The 21,639-nt window shown below is 39.4% G+C and overlaps 1 long non-coding RNA gene across 1 annotated transcript in view; it reads right to left on the bottom strand.

The window, feature by feature from the left end:
• Window positions 1-2,107: 2,107 nt before the first annotated feature.
• LOC134734623 (uncharacterized) overlaps window positions 2,108-21,639 on the bottom strand; it is a 75,548-nt gene continuing 56,016 nt past the window's right edge. Inside the window, exons 2-3 of the long non-coding RNA XR_010117753.1 lie at window positions 9,300-9,387; window positions 2,108-2,159 (exon numbers count right to left, since the gene is read on the bottom strand). This is a non-coding gene — a long non-coding RNA (uncharacterized lncRNA). The remainder of the gene's footprint in view (window positions 2,160-9,299; window positions 9,388-21,639) is intronic.

The raw sequence follows: 21,639 nt of genomic DNA, 5'->3' as shown, positions 1-21,639 counted from the left end.
GACAAAAAATTTAGGAATAACTTAAACCAAGGAGGTAAAAGACATGTACACTGAAAACTATGAAACATTGACCAAAGAAATTGAAGAAGACACAAATAAATGGAAGAATAGCCCTGTGTTCAAGGATCAGAAGAATTAATATTGTTAAAATGTCCATATTACCCAAAGTGATCTATAGATTTAAGGCAATCCCTATCAAAATTCCAAATTTGTTTTTCACAGAACTAGAAAAAACAGTTGTAAAATTCATATGGAATCATAAAAGACTCCAAATAGCCAAAGTAATCCTGAGCAAAAAGAACAAAGCAGGAAGCATCACACTACCTGATTTTAAAATCTACTGCAAGGCCATAGTAATCAAAACAGCATGGCATTGTCATAAAAATAGACAGCTAGACCAATGGAACCAAATAGAAAGTCCATAAATAAATTCACACTGGTCAATGGATTTTTGACAATGTCACCAAGAACATACAATGGTGAAAGGACAGTCTCTTCAATAACGGTGTTGGGAAAACTGGATATCCACATGTGGAAGAATAAAATCAAATTATTATCTCACACTAGATAGAAAAATAAACTCAAAATGGATTAAAGGCTTAAATATAAGATCTGAAACTGTAAAACTACTAAAATAAAACATGGAAGAAAAGCTCCATGCTGTTGGTCTGGGCAATACTTTTTGGTTATGACCCCAAAAGCATGTGCAACAAAAGCAAAAATAGAGAAATGGGATTACATCAAACTAAAAATATTTTCACAGCAAAGGAAACAATCAATAGGGTGAAAAGACAGTCATACAGAATAGGAGAAAACATTTGTAAACCATATATCAGATAAGAAGTTAATATCCAAAACATATAAGGAACTCAAACAACTCAATAGCAAAAAAGCAAATAATCCAATTTAAAAATGGGCAAAGAACCTGAAAAGACACTTCTCAAAAGAAGACATATATGGCCAATAGCTATATTTTAAAATGCTATACTGAAATCATTAGGGTAATGCAAATTAAAACTACAGTGAGGGGCCGGGCGCGGTGGCTCACGCCTGTAATCCCAGCACTTTGGGAGGCCGAGGTGGGCGGACCACGAGGTCAGGAGATCAAGACCATCCTGGCTAACACGGTGAAACCCCGTCTCTATTAAAAATACAAAAAATTAGCCGGGCGAGGTGGTGGGCGCCTGTAGCCCCAGCTATGCGGGAGGCTGAGGCAGGAGAGTGGCGTGAATCCCGGGGGGTGGAGTCTGCAGTGAGCCGAGATCGCACCACTGCACTCCATCCTGGGTGAAAGAGCAAGACTCCTTCTCAAAAAAAAAAAAAAACTACAGTGAGATATTACCTCATACCTGTTAGAATGGCTATTATTAAAAAGACGAATGATAAGTGTTGGCAAGGATGTGGAGAAAAGAGAACCCTTGCATGCTGCTGGTGGGAATGTAAATTAGTATAGCCATTACGAAAAACAGTATGGAGGTTTCTCAAAAAATTAAAAGAAATTTTTTGAGATCTATTGAACAGCATGATGAATATAGCTAATAATAGAGTATTCTATGTTTCAAAATTGTTGAGAGTAATTTCAAATGTTCTCACTAAAAAAAGTTAATTATTTGACCAGCTTGATTTAATTATTCTGCATTGCATTAATAAAACATAACATCACTTTGTACACCATAAATATATACAATTTTAAATTGCCAATTTACAATTTAAAACATTTTTAAAAATAGAACTACCATACAATCCAGCAATCCCACTTACTGGATCTATACCAAAAGGAAATAAAATCAGTATGTTGGAGAGATAGTCTGCACTCCCATGTTCATCGAAGTATTATTCACAATAGCCTAGCTACAAAATCAATGCATGAAAGGATAAAGAAAATGTGGTAAATATACACAATGGAATACTCTTCAGCCTTAAAAAAGGAAAGAAACCCTGTCATTTGTGACAACATAGATGCATGTGGAGGACATTACATTAAGTGAAATAAGCTAGGCACAAAAAGGCAAACATCACATGCTCTCACTTTTATGTGGAATCTAAAGGTGAATTCATAGAAGCAGAGAGTAGAAGGGTGGTTACCAGATGAGCAGTGGTGGTGGGGCAGGAGGGGGCGGAGCAGATTAGAGAGATACTCGTCAGAGGATACGAAGTTTCTGTAAGACAGGAAAAATCAGTTTAAGGGATCTGTTGTACAAGAAGGTGACTCTAGTTAATAACACTGTATTGTATAGCTGAACATTGCTAAGAGAGTAGATTTTAAGTGTTCTCACCACATACGCACACAAAATGGTAAGTATGCGAGGTAATGGATATGTTGATTAGCTCGATTTAGCCATTCCACAATGTACACATATTCAAAACATCATATTGTACACAATAAATATATACAGTTTTTATCGTCAATTAAAAAATAAGTAAAGACAAATAAAACAATAAAACCAAGGGAAATTATTTTAAATTCTAATTTCTTCTTTTGAAAATTTGAGTGTCTAGTAGAAAAACATTCCACATAAGGTATTTCTTTCTATAGTAGGTGTTCTGATTAATGTTAAAAAAAAAAGTCGGTAACACCCAAATGCAGCAAATATTTATTAGAAGCATTTTAGAAGCACAAAGCACTGCGATAGGAGCTCCAAACTGGGAGCACCTGTAAGTCACCAATTCTCAAGGCAGTAATAAGGATCAGAGAGATATCAAAAAGATATTATTTTGCCTCTAAGCAAGGATTATGCTATTTACTCCAGTGCCTTCAGTTTGCAAGTAAAATGACTAATCGTGAATAGATTCTCTCTTGAAATCTTTGGAGAGTTTCTTCCCCACCCCTGGCTTCCAACAACTGTGGAATCCTGGTATTTGGGGGAGTGGGCAACTGGGAGGTGGAAGCTTATCTAATGCTGTAATTTGATAAGGTAGCCAGAAGCTACAACACTAATATACCACTTTCTCTTAGTACCTACAGAGCCTGTCTTTCTTAATCATTTCTTCCTGCTAAAAGGTTTAAAGCCGATCTTCATGTCTTAAGAATAAAAATGTCAGAACATTACCAATTTACTTGTCTTCTTTGATACCTTGGCTTAAAAGACCTGAATCTCATCAATATTGGTCATTTATTATACATACCTGAGTGGTACTATTTCACTTAAATAAAGGAGGCCAGAGGCACTGGGGTTTAGAAACCAGAAGAATCAAACTAGAAACCACAAGATCCAACCCATGGTATAAAAATCTTCGTGGAAGAACCACTCTGGCAAATCCCTGCTTACTTTTGGCTTCAAGGGCTCATCTTTTTTTCTCTCACTCAGAGAATATAAAAATCTGCAGAATACGACATGCTAACCTTAACCTCCAAGGTAGAAACCTAGTGGCAACCCTTGCAATTTTTCGGTGGAAACTTGCTGTTTTAAATGGAAAGCTAAAGAAGATAAAACCAGTCAAATCCTCCTCAATGACCCTGATATCGTATATTTCTTTCTTTTTTTTTTTGAGACAGAGTCTTGCTCTGTCACCCAGGCTGGGGTGCAGTGGCGCGATCTTGGCTCACTGCAACCTCTGCCTCCTGGGTTCAAGCAATTCTCCTGCCTTAGCCTCCAGAGTAGCTGGGATTATAGGCGTGTGCCACCATGCTTGGCTAATTTTTGTATTTTTAGTAGAGACGGGGTTCCACACCATGTTGGCCAGGCTGGTCTCGAACTCCTGACCTCGTGATCCACCCGCCTTGGCCTCCCAAAGTGCTGGGATTACAGGCGTGAGCCACTGCGCCTGGCCAATTGTCTTATATTTCACATGTTGTACATTTTATAGAGGGGCTAATAAAAAATCTAAGTTCTTTATTTTATGTTTAAATTGTAACTTTACATAGATAAGTGCAAATAAAAATAGTCATAAAGCTCTAGTAATACTAGTTACATTCTTATTTCTCGAAAATTTTAAGTATCTGAAAAAGGACTGTCCATTTTTGATTTGAATCCCAAATATGTAGCTTTGTCTTTTCCTCTTTATAGATGAATAGAAAAATATCTACTGCAATAGAACAATTCAAATTAGAATGAGACAGTCATGGGCTGGCAATATGGAAGGAAATAAAGAAAGAAAGGATTAGCATGACAAACTTGGGTTTGGAGTCTCATATCCTTTCTAATGGCAGAGACCCAGGAGTCCTATTGCAACAATTTCCTTAAACTACCAATGGGGAAAAATCTCTCTGGCTACTCCACTCCCCTCACCTTGGATACCAGGCCCCAGCTTGTTCATACTCACCACCTCATCCCACCCCTATCATCTACATACAGCCAGACATCAGTGAGGAGGGCAACAGCAACAGAACCATGAGCACTGATAATGATACCTGGTCCTATGGAGGACACTACACTCTGAAACAAAACCAGAAGTGGGTGCAATGTGAAAATAAAGGGAGTGTGCCATTCAGAAAGACACAGTTTAGATGAAAACCCATTTCAAATGTCCCAGTAGAACAACTATGAGGAAAATTAATGAAAACATGTTTCCTCGCTCTATTAAATCAGTAAATCCCAGAAATATGGAATCTTTTTCATGTATTGGATATGGATACATACTACTGAGGAATGTTTGTTTCCTAGACAAGCTATCCTCTTGCTATGTGCTGTATGTTACAATGCAGTGAAATTTTAATATAGGTGAAATTTGACCCTTTAAAGAAAATGTTAAGTAAAATCAAAATTGATAGTATTATTACTATTAATAAAACACATTTATTTTATTAAGGAATTTTAATTATATAGCCATGCGTCTTTTAACGGTGGTGATACATTCTGAGAAATTCATCCTTAGATGATTCTGTCATTGTTCAAACATCATAGAATGTACTTACACAAACCTAGATGGTATAGCCTAGTACACACCTAGCCAATGTTTATCCTATTGTTCCTAGCTTACAAACCTGTACAGCATGTTACTGTGCTGAATATAGTAGGCACACAATGGTAACGCATGGGTATGTATATTGTTATAGTAAAACAATGGTAAGTATTTATGTATTTAAACAGAGAAAAAGTATAATAAAAATACAATATTATAACTTTATGAGACCACCATCATAAATGTGTTCTGTTGTTGGCCAAAACCTCATTCTGCAACACATAACTGTATTTTCATGTCACGGTGTTCAAAGTGTTAGTGGACTTTCCTCACTAATCCTTTAGCCATTTGAGAAAAATAAAATACAATAACATGTAGTATTTTTGTTCTCTCTAAGCAAATTTTAAAGGCACCAGAATTTGAATTTGATATGTTTTGAATGTTATATGTTGTGGAGAAAAAAAAAGTTTTGGTTTAGTATGAAACTACATGCAAATTTTGAAGATTTTCCAAATTATCTGAACTTTGAGGGCAAGGAAATATAATAAGATCCAACTTTCTTTTAAGATTTTTGGTATTTTCTTTTTGGGGTGTTGGTTTTGGGAAGAAGGAAGGGAGATTAGGTTTATTGGATGGTAACTGAGCTCAAAGAATTTTTGTACATTAGTAGTCTTGCTGTCTATCTTTGATGAAAACAAGGTCTCTATCGTTGTTTTTTAATTATGTTTATGCATCTTGTTTGTCTCTCAGAAATGCTGAAAGTGAGAGTGGTGAGTCATGTATGACTCACGTTCTAGTGGGTCTTAACCATTTCTCTACCTACATAACCACACTTTGCTCAGAGCCCCCCAAACTTGACTACCTGAATGATTGATGTTGCTGGGCTTATGATAATCTCTTATTTTGCTTGATCTCCTCCAAAGAAACCATTTAGAGGAAATATTTGAGGGACTTAAAACAAACTTTATTCTCCCAAACTTGCCCTCTCTTAAAAAAATAAATAATAAAATGCATCCAAAGCAAGAGGGAAGGGGAAAGTGTAGGAGAGCAAACGAAACACTCCATGCAGAGGTTTTATTGAGAGATCTTTGTGGTATTTTGCTTTTGAAATGTGTTTAGCACAGACTTTAAGGATTGGCAATTTGTTTAAAGAAATGGGTAAAATATTTAAAACCACCACTTTATTTAAACTATTGTGCCTCCTTCAGTAAACATTCAGTACATGATTGAACCCTGTATGAACTTGTGCTTTTGCTGGTTAAATAGAATCTAAGCTTAAAATGAAAGGGGCCCTGCTATTGAGAAGGGGACAAAAAACTTACATGTGCATTTTTTTTTTTTTTGCCCACACACAAGCGCTTACCCCCAAAAAATACCATGTGAGTGGGATCCTTTATTAAAATGCCCTAAGTTTTTTTTGTTGTTTTTTTTCCCCTTGGCCTCAAAGTGCTAAACTGAAAGCAAGCTGTTAACAGAAATGAGTAATTATTGAAGCTCTAACAGGCAGCTTTCATTGAAGTTGATTACAGCAGCCATATAATCACTTTTACGGATGCTGTAATCACAGTAGCAGGGAATGCTTCACTTGGTTCTTATTGTTTTCGCTCAGGGTGGAGGTAGGGGGCCTGCAAGAAGCCCGTTTTACCACCTCGGTACAATTTCTGCTGCAAAAGAAATCTACACAGCCCTGAATGGAGTCGAGAATCATTTATTCTTTCTTTATTAGCATTTTTTCCTTCCTCACATAAGAGTCTGTTGGAGTCAGGAAATTGCTGTTATTCAATATGCAAGCCAGAGGTTGTAATGACCACTTGGAAGGGTATGACCAACAATTACAGCCCTTAATGAATTGGGGTAATCTAGTTGAGACTAAACACTAGTAGCAACTCTGGGCTGTCTCTGGTTAAATTAAAAGAACAGCAATGCAAAGGAAGTTAACAAGAATTAATTAGTTAGATCGAACTGAAAACCTACTCATTAGAGATGTTATAGGCAAAGTAAAAGCCTATCTTCAGTGCAATTAGGTAGACAAATGAATTGTACAACTGACTGACTCACACCTGCTAACAGCTAAGGGCTATAGCACTATGTATGGGATCCACTTTTTCCAGTTCATGCATACTTGCATAGTTTAATGGATCTTACATTCTTGAATTAGCCTCCATTCCTTCAAATTTTTACTTGGATGTTTGATCTAAATATGGGCAGTTTCAATGCTGCAGGATGTTAACAAGCACTGGCTGAAGAGGGCAAAGGATGTGTTTAAAACCCCGTAGAGAGGGGCTGTCTCGTTTAAAAACAGCCCAGAGCAGGTTCGCCTGACCATTTCCTCAAAGAAAGAAACTGCATCTTATCTGTTTTCAGATATGTCTATTACCTAATTATTCAATCTTAAATCATTAGAAGGCAGTCTAGGATGTCTGCATTTTAGAGGTAAATAAATATTAAAAATGGAAAGGTAGTTTTAGGAAGATTATAAAGCAGTTGGGAGTGATGCATGGTTGTGGGGAGGTGCCAGGGCAAGGAGGTCTGCTTTGCTTTTGGGGGCATGTGTACAATAGATAAGGAAAAGAGAACCCCTAGAAATCTTAAACTGGGAACTTTCTGGGAGCTGTTATCATCATAATGAGCTCTGGTATTTTTTCCAGATGTTTCTCTGTTTTTTTTCTACCTATTCCTTTTGTCTCCTTCGCCTTCTTGCACAGTCTCTGAACGCTCTCCCTGTCTAACATATTTGCTCCTGCCCTCTAGTTTGGGATGGACGCTTTCATTAAAGGGGGAGGAGCAGGCAAAGGAGTTCTGGAGGTGGACTCGTCTGCTTATATTTATGAATGGAATGACAGGCGAGGGGTAACGTGGTTCTCCCAGAGTGGTATCGTCGAGCAGGAATCAGGAGTCAGAAGTTTATTTTCCAGCACTGCCCCGGTGTCTCAGAATGAACTTGGAATAACCTCTCTGTGGCCCATATTTTTGCCTTTTTAATAGGGGTGATCACCAGGGTTTCCAAAATTTATGGGTCAGTCACAGGAGGAAAATTTCTACTAGTCCCCCTTTCACCACCTCTTAATCACTTCCCCACTACCAGTCAGATTGCTCTTTGCAGTGGCACTAAGAAGTTGTTCTGGCACCAGCCTTCCTTTCCATTTTCTTTCTTGTCAGTAGGGGCAGAGGACAGACCAGACAAGCAGGAGTCCAGCACTGATCCTCAGCGCTGCTTCCCTCACCACTTTTGTCCCCACCAGGATGCCTCCTACTGGTGTGAGAGAAGGAAGGGGCCTCTAGACAGGCTCTTACGAGGCAAGTGTTCAGCAACTGCTAAAAGCAATTGGATGAGTGGGTTTCTGAGCTATGGTTTCCTGGCATAGTTTCTAATCACCTTCTGAGAAGGGCAGGACCAGTTGAATCCACTAGTTTTGAGTCTCCAGAAGGGGAGGGTGATGAGTGCATAAGCTGTAGCCTTCTGTTCACATGATATTGTGCTAAAAGCAGTTACAAAATCCAGTCTAATTCAACTGCCCTCCCAGGCTGCCATGCCTCTAACCTCCAAAGTGAAAGCCATGGAGCGAAAGCATTTTTGAAATTGTAGCCACTTCTGCTAATATACAGTAAGCATGCAAGTAATTAGAGAACTAGTTTAGTTTAGTCAGCACAACTTCTCCTTGCTCTGAGCCGAAGAAAGCCACTATGATGCTGCCCAATAGGTCAGCAAGTTACCACAACCTTGCTGGCTTCAAAGAACAAAAATTTATTCTCACACCTCTGGAACCTAGAAGTCCAAAATGATGCCTCAGATTAAAGAATCACTTCTGGGCCAGGCGCAGTGGCTCACGCTTGTAATCCCAGCACTTTGGGAGGCCGAGGCGGGCGGATCACGAGGTCAGGAGATCGAGACCACGGTGAAACCCCGTCTCTACTAAAAATACAAAAAATTAGCTGGGCATGGTGGCGGGCGCCTGTAGTCCCAGCTACTCGGAGAGGCTGAGGCGGGAGAATGGCGTGAACCCGGGAGGCGGAGCTTGCAGTGAGCCAAAATCGCGCCACTGCACTCCAGCCTGGGTGACAGAGCAAGACTCCCTCTCAAAAAAAAAAAAAAAAAAAAAAAGAACCACTTCTGGGGGCTGAAGTCCAGAGGTGCTAGTGGCGGATGTTTTCTTGCCTCTCCCAGCTTCTGTTGGCTCCTGGCCTTCCTTGGCTTGTGGCAACATGTCTCCAATCTCTGCTTCTATCATCACATGGCCTTCTTATCTATGTGTCTCTGTGTCTCAAATCTCTCTCTCCTTTCTCTTATAAGGGCATTGGCCAATGAATTTAAGGCTCACTCTAAAGTTTTTAAATCCAGGATAGTCTCGTCTTGAGCTCCTTACAAAAATGACATCTACATTTGGATCCTTATTCCAAATACAGTCACATTCTGAGGTTCTGAAGACATATCTTTTGAGGGTCACAGTTCAACTCACCACAGGACTATAATCAATGATGTCAGTTCTTCAATCGAAGGCATCATTTTTCAAAGCATGTTCCATGGAGCACTAGCCCCTTGAGATTCTTTGGAAGAAAAAAAAAAGCTCAGATGGTTCTGTGGTCAAGTAAGTTTAGAAAGCTATACACCCCTTTGGGGAATCACAAGTCACAGAGCTCATTAAAGGTTTGAGATGTCCCAAAGTTGTTTAACTTTATCAAAGTCATTGTTTCCCCAAACTTAATTTACCAAAAAGAGCTGCTGCTTCTTTTTTAAAGTAAGACATTATTAACAACCCTTGGAATGCACTGAGAAATGCAGGACCCATAATATTATTTCAGTGAGCAAATATGAGCCTCAAACCTCAAGTCTGTTATCTAGTTTCTCCTGAACTTTTGCTTCGTACTGAATAGCAGTCCATGGCTAGCCCTTTCCACTTCTTTGGTCTATCAAGTTGTAAACAAGCCCAATTACAGCACAAGCTCATATCACACAGATTCAGCCAGACTATAGGAGTGGTCTTCTGGAGCAAAACGAGTTTTATAAAAATGATCTTTTAAAGTTTTTGCAGACACTGTTAGTTCGGCCCAATCCTAGAATTATGAAAAAAGGGAAAAAAAGCCTCATTTCATAGTAGTTCCTTTATTTCTTGGTCCAAGGTTTCCTCCCTTTTCATACTTAAACTTTGTGATATCTGACATCCTTTTACTCAAAACAGGATTAAGTATCAAGAGAATGAAATTGTGATCCTAGTTCTACCAATGAAGACCCATAAAGCTTTATGAAAATCAGTTAACCTTACAGTGGAGCCTTAACGTAATTCCTTAATCTGAAAAATGGGCTTATTTTAGCCTAACAGCCCCATCAAATTATTTTAAAGATCTTATTTGAAAATAGATATGAAAACATTTTACAAGTTTTAGAAAATCATCTCTTTTTTTTTTTTTTTTTTTTTTTTTTGAGACGGATTCTCGCTCTGTCGCCCAGTCTGGAGTGGAATGCAATGGCGCCATCTCGGCTCACTGCAAGCTCCGCCTCCTGGGTTCACGCCATTCTCCTGCCTCAGCCTCCTTAGTAGCTGGGACTACAGGTGCCTGCCACCACGCCCGACTAATTTTTTGTATTTTTAGTAGAGACAGGTTTCACTGTGTTAGCCAGGATGGTCTTGATCTCCTGACCTCACGATCCACCCGCCTCGGCCTCCCAAAGTGCTGGGATTACAGGTGTGAGCCACCGTGCCCAGCTGAAAATCATCTCTTAAGTGTTTTATTTGTTGTTATTAAACAGCATTTTTAAATCAATAACGCTTAATAACAATGCTTTAGAAACAGCAATAAACATTCTTATCATACCTGGAGAATACTAGAAAGAAAGAGAAAGAGAAAGAAAGAAAGGAAGGAAGGAAGAAAGGAAGAAAGGAAGGAAGGGAGGAAGGAGAGAGAGAGAAAGAAAGGAAGGAAGGAAGGAAGGAAGGGAGGAAGGAGAGAGAGAAAGAGAAAGAAAGAAAGAAAGAAAGAAAGAAAGAAAGAAAGAAAGAAAGAGAAAGAAAGAAGGAAAGAAAGAAAGAAAAAGAAAAAAGAAAGAGAAGAAAGGAAGGGAGGGAGAGAGGGAGGGAGGAAGGAAGGAAGGAAGGAAGGAAGGAAGGGAGGGAGAGAGGGAGGGAGGAAGGAAGGAAGGAAGGAAGGAAGGAAGGGAGGGAGAGAGGGAGGGAGGAAGGAAGGAAGGAAGGAAGGGAGGGAGGGGAAAGAAGGGGGAGACCAGGAGGGAGGAGGAGAGGAAGGGGAGGGGAGGGGAGGGGATGGGAGAGAAATAGAGAGAAGGGGAAGAAAAAGAAAGGGAAAGAGGAGGGAAGGGAGGGAAGAGGGGAGAGGAAAAAAAAGGAAGGGAGGGAGGGAGGGAGGTGGGGAAAAGGCCCAGTTAGGACCAGCTTCCTGGGCATGCAACCCCCGCAGTCTCTTGGGGCTCCACACTTAGGCCTGGCACTCAATGTAATTCTCTGCTGTCACTGTCTTGAATTTTTTTTTAACAAGGAGTCCCACATTTTAACTTTGCACTGGGGACCCCAAATTATGTAGCCTGGCCTAGGCCCAGCCATTCTTCCCTCATAACCCTGTGAGGAAGTTATTGAGGGACCCCTTTCCAGTGGAAGCTAGACAGCATTCTGACTAATGTGATCCTACAATTTCATTTCTGCAAGAAAAGCTTACCATTAAGGAACTTCATTCCAGTTCAACAAACACTAAAAACCAATCTTTGGAACTGCTCCAAGTCCTAAGTCCCTTCATATTTTCAGTTTACACATTTTGAAAAAGCCCAGGCCACAAAGCCAGCTAGAACATTTTAAATTATGGGTGTGGCCCAAGTGTTATTTTTAAGCCATTAAATGAATTCTTTCAAAGTTCGAACTCTTGCAAAGTTACTTCTGTGCCGAAAGCTTTTTAATGACCAGAAAATGGGAATTTGCAATAAAAATGTTGACACAAGCCCACTCCAGGGGCAGAGTTTCTCCGCTGTAAGCGTAGTACACGGACAATATGGTAATAAGGGCAACACCGCGTAACTGACAAGAAGCAGAGTCTCTGAGCAGGCAAGAAGGTCAGAGTTTGTCAGTTTATAAAGCTGGGTAGATTAGTCTTTGGATCTCACTGAATATTATCGTCAATTCTGTTGGCCGGTATTGCCTCATATTTATAATAACCAGGTATCTTCAGATTTTACTTGTCTTATTATAGTTGCTTCAACGTGGAAAAGACAGTGGCGTTGGGCTCTGTAACTTCTGCTTGCTCAGAGAAAAAGTTTCAAAAAGGATGCTGACTGGATAGGCTCTGATCTTCAGCAATTGTCATTATCATGGTGATAGCGTTTGTCGAGTTATTTTTAGAAATGAGTTCTCTTTCTCTCTCATAGATTTCTTACTTTTTAAAAATATCTTGGAAATTTGGAACTACTTTAGTATTTTTTCATGATTTTGTTCTTTAAGATTCAGAAAGCAAATGCTGGGTGCTTTCCTTCCATCTTCAGTTGTGCACAGAGCTGAAATGGCATTGGTGCTTTTCCTTAACAGCAATGACAATGGCTTAATTTATGTGGCGCTGCATGTTGCCAAGCCATCTCAGTTTGTACCCCATCCACATCACCAATGATGGCACATCTCACAAACAATACTTGTTAGCGGCTGGGACCGATTTAACAGATGGAGTCCAAAACAGTGTTTACACAAGTTCTATAAAAATAGTGGTTTTAAAAACACATTGGCAATTTTATGGTAGATTGAAGAAGAAAAAAGAAACTACTTATCATTTAGATTAGTTTTTCCCATAAGATTGTGAAAATGTTAAGGGAGATTAATCTCAGATCAAAGAAAGCAAAGAAAGAAATACCTGGTAGGGATTGGAAAAATGGGTATTCAAATGGAGGACAACCTTTGAGATAGATACAGAAGGCTGAATGTGAGACTTTGGTTTAACCAAACTGCTTAACATTTACAATAAAATCAACACTTCTTAGGCAACAATTGGTATCCATGCCATCCATTGGAGTTAAATGATTATCGTCATCATATAGATTTAAGAGACAGTTGAGGGACTGTTTTATAACCTCACTATTTTGAAGCCACCCCATGACTCAGACGCTAAGCAGGACTATACGTAACCAAAACCTCTTAGAATTTTAAAATTTAAAAAAACTTTAGAAATCATCTAGTCCAGCATTATGTAACAGAACTTTCTGCAATGCTGGATATGGTCTAAATATGTGTGGTCTAGTATGATTATCATTAGTCATATGTGTCTATTAGGCATTTGAAATGTGGCAAGTGTAACTAAGGTATTAAATTTTATATTTTATTTAAGTGAATTAATTTAAATTTCAATGACTGCATGTGGCTAGAGCCCATGGTGTTGGGCTGCACAGGTTCTAGGCCAATCCCTATTTCGCAAAAGAGGAAATGGAGCCTACAGAGTTTCAGGGCCTTGCACAGAGTCTCACACCGACTTTGTGAAAACCAAATAGTAGGCCGGGCGCGGTGGCTCACACCCGTAATCCCAGCACTTTGGGAGGCCGAGGCAGGCGGATCATGAGATCAGGAGATGGAGACCATCCTGGTTAACATGGTGAAACCCCGTTTCTACTAAAAATACAAAAAATTAGCCGGGCGTGGTGGCGGGCGCCTGTAGTCCCAGCTACTTGGGAGGCTGAGGCAGGAGAATGACGTGAACCTGGAAGGCGGAGCTTGCAGTGAGCCTGGGCAACAGAGCGAGACTCCGTCTCAAAAAAAAAAAAAAAAAAAGAAAACCAAACAGTATCAGAGCAAGGAAGCCAACTCCAGTCAGGTGTTCTGTGTGCTCACGTAGTAGTACCCACTTCCTGGTCCATAAACTTGCAGAGTGGCTCAAAGTAAAGTGAGAAAGATGAGGGCAGTAGCTTATATTTTTCGTAAAGTTCCCATGAATCAAATTTTAACTTTTTATAGATTTCTATTGGTGTTATAGTTCTCTATGCTGTTACATACAAATTCCAAATATAAGTTTCAAACTGTTGAATAGATGAGAAAAGTTAAAAATTGGCAAGTCAATGTTGGTCTCCCTTTATTTTTTTTCTTTTTCAATTTTACTGGCCTAAGAAACCTAGTTCCAAAGTCTTGGAAACATGTATTAAATCCCACGTGAGCAGCTCACTATAGTCTGGTATAGCCCGTTCTAATTATGTCATGATTTCTTAGAAAGCAACCATTTCTTCTACCTGTCTCAAAACCTCCACAATGTATATAAAATTGCAAGACACATAATAGACATTTAATAATTTCTCACTGAATGGAATTAGATTTTTAAAATAATGTCCTCATAATCCAAGCATGCAAGTTATCTTAGAAGAGGAATATTTTAAGCTATTGTCAGTCATTAACTCAAACTGGTTATACCATAAGAAGTAATCTAAACATATATCTCTTGCTATCATAAAACTCTTTTGCCCATATGCTGTCATTTAATCTTAACAATATTATGAGACGTAAAACAGAAAACTGCTCTAATTCTTGTGTTGCAGTCAGAAACTGAATTCAGAAAGGTTAAGCAACTTGCCCAAGGACTCACGGGTAGTAAAGATGGAACCAGGACCACTCAGCTGCAGTATTCTAATTCTGTGGCCAGTTCTCTTTCTAGTATATATCAGAAAGAAAAAGTGAGGTGATAACAGCAATGTAATTTCAATAACCTTGAAATTAACAAACACATGTATTGAGTACCTTCAGTTTTCCTGGTACTGGGTAGTGTAGGGAACACAAAGACAAAAGATTCAGAGCCCAATCCTCAAAGTAATTCACCTGAAAGAGCAGGCACTATGGAAAGAGGACACAGACTGATGAGTTTGAATGACAGAGGGAAGGGGAGAGGTGATGATGAATGCGTTCAGTGCATGAGGCACTGTCCCAAGAGGAAAAGCCAAAGTGATGGGGAGGAAAGTGGGCCTGATGCACCCAAGGAAGCAGGAAGGCACTGGATTCTTGTGAGTAGAGTGACAGCAGAAGGACCCAGGGGCACTAATGGAAGAATGAATAAACACTGAAAACCAGCATCTCCTGTTGCCCAGGTGCTCCCTCCATTCCCATTGCTCAACTCTGCTTGCAAACAATGGAAGCAATCTATTTTGCCTGTGGTGGGTGGACCCATTGACTCGATTGTCTGAGTTGGTAGAAGTCCCTTTCTGGGAAGTGGCCCAGAGCCACTCCTACTGGTTGGTGTAGGCTGCCTTCTGCGTTGCCAGCCCCCTCTGGGCTGCACCTGCCAAAGCCCAACCTAGTGTTGTCCTCCAGCCCCAGGGTGAGCAGGCTCTTTGAAGCATATTTCACAAGCTCCATCACCAGTGGCTGCTGTTGGGGCATAGCTAGACCAGTTGCCACATTCCCCAAAACAGCTACCACAGAGAAAGAAGTCTGGGAACACTTAAGGGTCGTAGCGAGAAAGAAACAGAAGGTCAGAGACACGGCTATTATTGAGAAGGAAAAGAGGAGAAAGAGCAGGAAATAAAGGTGAGGCTGAGAGGAAGGAGGCAAGCGACAAGAAACCATACGATGAATGAGAGTGATCCCAGAGGTCTGGAAAAACATCTCAATTCCAAATGGAGTGCACCAGAGTCCTGCCTCCAAGCTAAGAACACAACAAACTCTTCAGAATCAATGAAGTCTTTTATCCTCTTTGATATATTCGTAGACAGTGAGCAGCAGCTCTCTCGGTAGCCAATTTCTATGTTTTACCAGACTCATGGCAAAGAGTGCTTCCTGGTACTAGTCAAAAGTTTCCTGCTTTACTGTTTTGTTTTCTCTGACTTAGTCACCTGGGGCATTTAGGGCCGCTGGCTGATAGGTGATAAAACCCACTACCACCCTGAGATTATTGGGCTCGTCTTAGTAGGCACATACAACCTTTGCCATGATTCATACATTCTTTCAACAAACATTCAATAATTGACTATGATATTCAAGTCACTCCTACTCAGAGTTGATAAATACTTCTCTATTAGGTCAGTTGTTTGTAATATAACAAAATATATTACAAACAGGATGATTTCTAAGAGAATCAGTGTTATATAGATAAATGACTAACAGGTGACTAGTGCACACGCAGACTCTTTCTATCTTCAATTGAGTGTTATTTTTAAAGACACCATGTTCTCAATTATTTGTGACTGTCCCCACTGAGTCTAGCTTGTCCCTGGCCCAAACATGTCTTTCCTCAAGCTTCTTTGTGACTCCACCACACTATTCCCTACTCAAACCGAGCTTTCTTGTGAACTCTACAAGGCACCTAAGGAAGACAGGCATGCATATTTTTTTTCTGCCTACCACTCTGCCACCTCCCACAAGTCCCATGTTCTGTTTCAACTGAACCCCACTCCTTTCTGAAGTGTCCTGACACCCCAAACAAGATGCCCTTTCTGGTCCCAGCTCCTACAGAACTGATTCTCCTTGTTTCTGTTACTTGCCTCTGTATCCCACAGAAACCCCGGGGAATCTGTTTTGTTTTCTCCATGGTGTCATCCAGAACCTAGACTCAGCCAGTCTTGTGATGGAATGAGAGGCCTCTCCTGTTTATCTCTTGCCTATCAGCTCTTAGCATGCAGAGCTAGTCATTTTGCAATTGTTCATTCATTTATTTATTCATTCAAATACATTTACTGATTACCTACCAATACCACGTACTCTAGATGCCACGACAATATAAGAAGAAAGGAAGGAAAGGAGAGAGAAATAGTGAGCTCTTGTGCTCTGGAAGGTTACAGTCCAATGGAAGACCAAGACAAATAAACAAATACCTATAATACAATGTAATTATTGTTGTGATAAGAGAAAACAGCTTGCCAAACAAAGGCAAAGACCATCCAGGCTATACTCAGACCCCATCAAAGAAATAGCACACAGAGACCTGTGGGGCTGAAATGTCAATATTGATAGTCTTTTAATCCTATGGTACTTTTAAAAAAATAGTGCCAATTTTCTTTCTCTTGTGTAAGGGCTGTCATGAAGCACGTAGGCACCAAATCATCACACCCATTGACAAATCACCACCTCCCTGATTTCCCAAGGCCTCTCCTGCCCAGACTACACTGTCCCTTTCCTAAGGCAACACCGATCCTTTGCTCCATAAGCCAATACCTGTCACGGTGCAGACTCCAGACTCTCTCCCATATTGGTTGTTCAACAGCACCTTTGTGCTGTCATAGTTATCGCTCTTTTCTGCATTTTTCTGCAGCAATGACAAAGATAACACTGAAAAAAATACCAATGAAGAGAGATGCAAAAATGGCTTATTAATATTAGGGTAATTTTAAATTTATAGCACAGACTCTTTCTGTAAGACAGAGATTTCACATTGGATGTGATATTCTAATATTTGAAGGATTGGTAATCTCCAAACAGTGTTTAAAATGTGACTTGCTAAACCTCCCTTTGTCTAACCCAGACATACTTAGTCCATTTCACATGTGTAATTCTGGCTTCAGTAGCAGCTAGAAAGGAAATTGAGAGGTGTTCTTGTTGGGACATGGTTGCCTTAACAAGAAAAAAGTTGCCAAAGACCCTGCTTGTTGTCTTTATGCTGGGCATTCTGGGAAGTCGGTTTGGGTTGCTCCTGGCTCACCACCACTTAACCCCTGAGTGTACCTCAGGAAAATGGTCAAGGAGGAATAATGAATGCAAATTTGCATTTGATTTAAAGACCTTTCAAAATTAGTGTAGCTGGTCCTTAGACCATGCCTGTATCTACACATAAAGAACCTTTACCCCAGCCTTTATCCCAAGACTTAAACCTAAAGAAGATCCCATTTGGTTTGGCTCTCCATGAGTCCTGCTCGATTCTTTTAACAGTGCTTCCCAAACTTTAACGTGGGTCAGAATCACCTGCAAGTTTTGCTAAAATGAAAATTGCTGGGCCTTATTCCCAGAGTTCCTGATTCAGTAGGTCTGGGTTGGGGCCCAAGAAACTGCATTTCTGACACATCCTCAGGTGCTGATACTCTTGGTTCAGGGACCACACTTTGAGAAACACTGCTTTTGCCACAACATAACTCACTGTCAATTTGTAAGTCCCATCATTTTTATCATTGTTACATATTGAGCTCCTCTGGACTGTGTAGAACTTTACTGAGTAAAGCAAGGAGAAAATACAGTTTGGCAATGACACAATTACTAAAAGGTTTACAATTCTATGCATCATTCCAACAGCTGTGTTCTGTATCCTCTTTCTTCCCGATGGATTTGAAAAGTCCCATAAACATTCGTCAAGTCTTACTGGTCCCCACTCTTTGTATGGACCTCACCGCCCCATGCTTCTCATGGTCACCCAGGCCTAAGCTATCACTTCCTCTAACAGCTTTCACAATCAAAGGGCACAAGTATCAGCCTTTCAAGAGACTAACTCAGAACTTCTCAGTTAATATAGGTTTTCTAATGAAAAGAAAACTAAGAGAAACGAAGCATAATATGTATTTCGAGTAGATTGCCTAATTCTCTTGAAGCTCAGAATATTTTTTTTCAGCCAGGGGTCCATGAAAACCTGCCTACTTGCATGATTTCGTTGGGCAAGTTTTTTAAAGTACATTCTTTCTGACAAAGCCACTCTTTTGTCTCTCATTTCTCATCTTATAAGTGATTGCTCTCAGTAAAATTAAAAATACTTACCAAACTTTATACTTTCACTGGCTCTAAGGGCTAGAGGCACATTTGCATTTTGCATGTGCTTGTTTATTAATTATAGGGTAATTTTTATTTGGATCACGATCTCTCTATCTGCCTACACAACAACGAACATGTACATTCATTGTTATCATTGTTTGCATCAGAGAGCTATTCATCAATCATTAAAAGTTGCTTCATATCATGCACAGATGATTATTAATGTCTTATTGTTGAGAAAGCTTACCTAAGCTGATGTTTTCAAAACTGAAACGGTTCATCACATTTGGCATATTTTGGTTTTTGTTTAGTACACAGCCTAGCTTGTCCATATGAAAGTATCAGATGACAAAGGTCACACTAGGAATATCCCGATGGAGAGATAGGCGCAGAGAACGTGTCTAGTTGAAAGCATCCAAATATGTTTGTATTGGTGAGAATCAGTAATGAAGACGTATTTAAAAGAACCTGGGATGGTTTCATTTTCAAATTTAGCATTTAGACCAAGATATTTCTATTTTTAAAAATCCCCATGAATATTTTTCATTTCCTATTTTGTTGCTGGTTAATAGTTTCACAGCTTTTCAGCATCTTGAATTGTTACAGGTGGGAGATATTTTCAAGTTCTAACAATATGCATCATTCAACGTTCTAAGTAAGACTTCTTATTAAATTTTTTTCATCCCCTTGTCTCTTCAGCAGTCTCTCTGTGCCTTAAAAGTAAAATAAACCGTCATTTAAAAAAACGTCAGCCCTATCCACAGCCTCAGAGGAAGTCTTATCTAGTTGTTAGAGCAGGAGTCTGGCTCTCTAGAGCCCTGGGTACAATTCTGTGCTTCAACACACGCTCTGAATTTGTCACTTACATTCTCCGTGCCCCAGTTTTCCCATTAGCAAAATGAGGACAATATTACTTCTTATAAGTGTGATGGGAATGAATCGGCATTGGCAGAGTGTTTTGAAGTTCTTAGATAAAAACAGACAACATGGAACCAGGTATTTGGCCAGATCTACATTCCCGTGAGCCAAGTGGGAATTAAAGAAATATCTACTCTTGGGAAATTTTGAAGGGAAAGGCCCTGGCCTCTTATTATGATACTTATCCTGCAAGAGGAAACAGACCCTTAAGTCTTTGTGTTGTGATGTGTTGATTTTGGTGTTTCCCTACTCACAAAAATGAAAATGTTTTAAGGTGGATAAACCTTGATCGTATAATCTCTATCAAGAAAATGAAGCATGCCAGCATGTCATCTTCTGCCACTCTGTGGGAGAACTTCCAGGTCTGGTCCTACATAAATTTTTTAACATGGGAACATAGGCTCTTGTAAAGAATTAGGCAGAATAAAAAAAGTCTGGAGGAATTAAGTTGGAAAAAATATCCTATCCATTCCCCTATTGAGAATATCACAGCTTCAAAAATATGCTCAAGGGAGAAGGAAATTGGAGAGCATGTAGGTTATTTTAAATATATATACACACATATTTATACCCGTGTAAGAAGAAATAAATTAGAGAAAAAATGAAGAACTCTCGCTGTGAAAATCTGTTTTCTATGATGTTTTTGGACATAGAGAAGGCAAGGACCTTCAGGAAACATTTTAATGTTAAGCAATATCCCATCTATTGTCTACAGGCAATTTGACAGCAGGGAGTTGAAAAGACCCAAGTTCAATTCCTCACTCACTGTCCTCACGGATGACAGCTAGTAAGCTTCATGACCCAGTTTATCCTGCAAACCTAAGATTGTAACGATTTAATGAGTAGATATCGGCAAAAGTGGTATGCTTGTTAACCTTTGTGCCACAAAGAATAGGCAGTGAGGAACTTTAAAAAGAGAGTAAATCTTTAAAATCCCTGGTGTACAGTGAAAATAAAAGGCAATAACTTGTATCAAACACTCACAAAAGCCTTATAATCTGAAAGAAATAATAGCTCTATCACAGAATATAAGTAACATACTAAATATTCATTTAGTCTTCTTCTAATTGTAGATATATTATAAAAACAGGGAAACAAAAAAAAAAGTCAGTGAATAACAGAATGTCCTTTGGATGAAACCCTAGCAATCAACTAATCGAATGTTCCAATTTTACTGATGAGAAAAAAGCAAAGCCCAGAGAGTGACTTGTTCAAGGTCACTCAAGCAATTTGTAGCGCGGGGGATAAACAATTCAGATCTTATGAATCTGGGTCCCTTTTTATTTTTAACCATACCATGCCACCTATAAAGGAGCAATTTCTTCAAAGAATGTCAGAGAACATAATTAAATAGGCTTAGCTTTGAAAGTCTAGTGTAACCAGAGATAATCTTCACCCTCCTGTATTCTATTAAAGTTGTTTTTATTAAAGAGTTCCACTTAAGCTTTTAAATTTGATATGACAAGAAATTAACACAACTATCTTTAATGATAAGCATGACCCTGTTCTCCTGGACACAAGCTGGATGACATTTCCCACCTCCTTGCAGTTACATGTGCCCACGTGACTGATTCTAGCCAATGAGATGTGAGCAAAAGTGATGCATGCCAGCTCCCAGCCAGGCCTATAAAAACTTTACATGTCGTATTCATCATATTATTTCCACATTCACCAGCTTGATGCAAATTAGCACGGCGACTTTAATAATCACAAGTTGAAGATAGTAGAGCTACAAGATGAAAGGAGTCTGGGTCCTCAAATTCCAACTTAGAGGAGAGCTGCCCCACTTGACATAAGCACTCAGTTTAGACCTCATGTAGGAGAGAAATAAACTCCCTTTATGACCAACCCACTGTGATATGGGGGCTTATGCATTATGTCAACTGATGGTAACTTCACTAATGCACAAGCTCAAGCACAACGTATTTATCCAGTTTTGCAAATGCTCGTGTGGCTTTCTTCCATCAGCAGTGGACATGTGACATTCTCCATAAAAACCTTGATAAAAACTATAAAGATGTGACATTTTTAAAGAGAGCTCAGCACAACACGAGAATGAGTCTATTGTTGATGGCAATGAAATACATATTTAAATATAAGACATGGATGATTCAAATGAAAAGGAGTAAAAGTTTTAGGATGTGTAGATAGTTTTAACTCAGCTAGAGCTGCCGTATGTTTGCCTCATGCCTTGTATTTCTAATTACATTTACAAGGAAATTTGGTCATCAAATTAGGCTTTAATTTGACAATT

Source organism: Symphalangus syndactylus, chromosome 12 (assembly GCF_028878055.3).
Source record: "Symphalangus syndactylus isolate Jambi chromosome 12, NHGRI_mSymSyn1-v2.1_pri, whole genome shotgun sequence".
In the NCBI taxonomy this organism is placed as follows: Eukaryota; Metazoa; Chordata; class Mammalia; order Primates; family Hylobatidae; genus Symphalangus; species Symphalangus syndactylus.
Note: the sequence above shows the minus strand (reverse complement) of the source record. Positions and strands in the feature narration are given on the sequence as shown.